Here is a 4,523-nt window from a genome sequence, read left to right on the forward strand (position 1 = left end):
AAAGAAACGGTGCCACGGCACAGCAAACCCGTCCCCGGCAGTCATTTTAGTGCTGACGTATAAGTACAACAGGATATCTAGTCACAGTTGTCACATAACAAATTTGGAGTAAATCGTGTGAAAATTGACGATTTTATGCACATTTCAAATTTTAGGCCCGACCCACCTGACACTGACCCCCCTACTGCTAACTAGGGAGTGACCCTCTTGATGTAGCCTAATGAGGCATGTTATTGGATGCAGATTTGAAAGATGCACCTTTAGGTTTTGAGTTCATGTCGATATGACAAATCTGAAAGGAAGTATGGCGAAAAAAACGATTTTTACCCGTCCCCGTTATTTCACATTTTGGGGGCCTACAGCCTGGGCCTTGGCACAGAATTTAAGTACGTAATTGGAAGATCATAGCTCATTACCCCTGTAAATTCAGTCAAAATCGCACCAGTAACTTTCGCGTAAAGTTGCTAACAGACAGACAAACAAACAACAAACAGACAACTCGGATGAAAACAATATCCGTCCCCGAGCCCCTCCGGGGCGGGGATGGATAATAAATAAAAGCCAGAAAGTAGTCGACCATAAACTATATCCAATAGCTATGTAACAACTCATCAAAAAAGGCTGCTTTAGTCATTTGGCCTTATCCGTTTACCCCCCCCCCCGACCCTGGACTGTCCAAATTTCTCCCAAAGAGGGAATTCCCCCCAAGTTGGGAACCTCATGCACTAGACCATTAGAAATCCACGACCTTGTATCATAACTAAAATCCAACGTAGTAAATGGTTTCCGAGGTTAGAGAAAACTACTTTACTCGTCATTGTGTACAGAGTCACCTGAACGCAGCGGTGCATCACGTGGATGGTAGGCTATATTTGTGTGTCCCAAGCGACAAACATCCCATATGAGTACTTCGGTACTTAAAAAAAAAAAAAAAAAAAAAAAAAAAAAAATATGGTGTCAGGCACAAAAAAAACTCGCCCGACAGCAGTTGTTTTACTGTTGTTAAATACTGGCTCGTTTCTGCCATTTAGTGTCAGTGTACAAATAGTCTAAGGCAGGGGTGGAGAACCTTTCTCTTATTAAGGGCCATTAGGATATTTTTAACATCATTCGCGGGTCATACAAAATTATCAACTTAAAATCAACTGTAGCCTAGTTTATTATATATATATATATATATATATATATATATATATATATATATATATATATATATATATATATATTCGTTCATGAGTTTATGAAATTGCATTTATGAATTGCCTCGCGGGCCTGATCAAAAGGTCTTGCGGGCCTTATACGGCCCGGAGGCCGGACGTTCGCCACCCCTGGTCTAAGGTAATGGAGCAAATGTTTTCAAGTTACGCCCCCTGAAAATCCGTGACCTTGCGCTTGACCTTTCTAGGTCACTCAAGCTCAAAGGTCATGTTGTGAAATAAAAACCAATATGAGACTTCCTGTATCATGGTAATAGTAAATGTATCTTCAGTTTCGAGTTATAGCTCTCAGAATATTCGTGACCTTGAATCTGACCTTTCAAGGTCATTGAAGGTCAGAGGTCTTGATGCCAAATGAAAGCCAATATTACGAGTTCTTGTATGCTCATAATAGTAAATATATCTTCAACCGTTTTCAAGTTATAGCCCTCTGAGAATCCGTAATCTTGATTCTGACCTTTCAGGGTCACTCGATTACCCCCAAAATGTAATCACTTTCTTTTTGGGACCAGTGCCCACATATCCTGAACGTTTCATGTAATTTCATTCAGCTTTTCCATAATGTTGCTAACAAAGAAACAAACGACCAAAAACAATACCTCTCGGACTCCGTCCGGGCGAGGTAAAAAAGTGGTTATATACTGTCAGAACGTTATATATATATATATATATATATATATATATATATATATATATATATATATATATTATACACACACACACACACACACACACACAATGCATTATACTTGATTTTTGGTAGTTGCTTCAAATAAACTCTTTAGTGCATAATTATAGGAAAATGCAGTCGCTGCCGGTATCAATTATCTCACAGGATGGTATGCATCGTAGTAGGAATACGCTTATGATATAAAGAATTTTACGCCAAATGATCATTTTCTTACAGTATCTACACCGGGACATCCCTGGATCCCGTTTATATACCCTATATATATATACCCCGGAATGCTGAGAAGAACCCAAAAGGAGAAACCTTAGAATAAAGAGTACCTAGGCTATACTATCATGGGATGGCAAAAAAAAAAAAAAAAAAATAAGCTTAGTGTTTTAAATGTATCTGATATGCAGGCTTAGGCCTATTTATATAATTTTATGCAATGTGCTTATTAAATATTTTGAAAATGTTTCATGTACGTTATTAAATACTTTTTGTGTGGAGCAGCGTTAATTATAAAGTACCGTATATATATTTACGGTAAATAAGTAGGCATATTTTGTGCCCAGCTCTGCTGGTGACAATTACTGAATGCATATAGTACTGATGATCATACCGGTGCTGTATTTCTATTCTTATTATATTATCTGTTACACAATAAATTACAGCATTATAATGATACTGATTCAGCGCATTTATTACTACTACTCAACGTTACATAAAAGTACCGGTACCGGTTTTACTGTATATCAGATTAATGGGCTTTGCCGAGTATATACCAGTATTATATTAATCAACGGAAAATTATCGTGCTTTTGTGGCTATCCCTCATCACTACCGTTCATTAACTCGTACCGAAAAGTATCTCTGCCATGACATCAATGGGTTAAAATATCTATATACAACTTAACACGCACACCAAGATATCGGAGCATCAATCATTTATCACATTAACAGCGTCAATATATCGATTCCGCGCCATCACACCTTCAAATCAACTTTAATAAGCCTCATACTCACTCGACATCGAAACTGGATGCTGTGGAGACGGAGATATACGTGAAAGAGATGAGGAGTAATGCAGAGGCACCAGTGATCCTGCCACACCCTGACATTCTCGCTAGACTGGTTCTGGTAAACACAAGCAGACGACGCCAAGGAAAGGTAAGTTATATCTTCTCTCAACAGGGGACACTACACTCGCCTAGTAGAAAACGGTTACCAGTAGGGGAAAACGATTTCAATATCTTACCTGGTAACCTTCGTAGAAAACGATAACCATGTAAGGTAGGCTATTCCAGTCTCAAAGAAAAGCCTGTAATTCTTTCTGCTGTATTTGTTCATCCCCCCCTCTCCCCTCCCTCTCCTCAGGCAGTGTAGTGTTCCCTTCTTATGTTTGTCACTGCAATCAGTGCGATAACTTTTGCTTCATGTATGCGTCAATGTACCCCTCTGCTCTGTACCCTTTCGTGTTCGGCCTTCCGCGGCAACTTTCTTTACTATGTTGGTGTTTGTAATAAATGGTAATAAAATATCTTAAAGACAGCAGGTATTCCTTGCTTAACCTACTCTCACATCACCTTGTAATTTAACTGTCCCATCATAACCTCCTTTAAGCCACCTGGGTTTGTCATTTTCTGCCCTCAGTCAGTACTTTATAGCACACCCTGAGGTACTAGGGGACGTTCTGAGTCTATCCGCAGTTTCTCTGTATTTGATTTCATGGTACCAAGTGCTTCACTTTCTTGATAATTGCATTTTATTATGGTTCTTGTGTGCAAAGATTTTTTTTCCGTCATTTTATTTTGTATTCATCTTATGTCTGCAGAGTAACAAAGTAATTCTGTGTCATGGTCGTATCATATAAAAGCTCCAACATCAACATGCATGCATGCGTCGGCCTTGGTAATCGCAACTGTCCACGTTTCTCGACCTCTGGCAGCCTCCCGGTTCAGTCCCTTATTCCTGAGGTAACACTCTATGACCTAGTCCCATATTTTTTTTTTTTTTTTTTTTTGGTCTGCCTCTCACAACCCTACCCTCGACGTTCACACTTTTCACCTTCCGCACCCATCTGTCATCTTCCACCCTCTCAACATGCCCAAACCATCTCATTACAACACTAATACATTCCACTCCCATTCCTCTCAACTCTTCAGTTGCAATTTTACTCCCCCCCCCCCAGGCCTCTCATTCAAGGACGCATTACACATCAACCTGATCATTGTCACTTCTGAACTTTTGAGTCTATGAGAATCCTCTTCTTTTACTGCCCAGGTCTCACTACCGTACAACATTACACTCATAACATATGCTGCATAAAAGGATCAGAACCCTTCGCAAGAAGGAAAAGCCTTCTCACTGTTAACAGAGGCAACAGCTCCCTGAACTTACCCCATCCACTCCTTACCCTAACCACCTGCAGCACAACATGTTCCCTAAACAACAAAACTCCTTCACACACCCAACAGACTCTCCAGCAAGATCAGTCCCTGCACGCCTTACAGTCTCTACATGTTCTCTCTGACGCAACGCAAACACGAAATCAGCAATATTTTTCAGCCTTCGTCTAATGACACTACATCTTTTATGCACCTACATATAACAAACACTGCACAAGATGGACTAAC

General features: G+C 39.8%; 1 protein-coding gene across 1 annotated transcript in view; it reads right to left on the reverse strand.

Moving 5' to 3' along the window:
* The window catches only part of LOC145402635 (voltage-dependent calcium channel subunit alpha-2/delta-1-like), a 440,994-nt gene extending 438,004 nt beyond the window's left edge, over positions 1-2,990 (reverse strand). Inside the window, exon 1 of the mRNA XM_080274627.1 lies at positions 2,914-2,990. The gene's annotated coding sequence lies outside the window, so the exon portion shown is untranslated. The remainder of the gene's footprint in view (positions 1-2,913) is intronic.
* Positions 2,991-4,523: the final 1,533 nt, after the last annotated feature.

The sequence above is a fragment of the Coenobita brevimanus genome, chromosome 58 (assembly GCF_032717465.1).
Source record: "Coenobita brevimanus isolate Jiangsu-jjx chromosome 58, ASM3271746v2, whole genome shotgun sequence".
In the NCBI taxonomy this organism is placed as follows: Eukaryota; Metazoa; Arthropoda; class Malacostraca; order Decapoda; family Coenobitidae; genus Coenobita; species Coenobita brevimanus.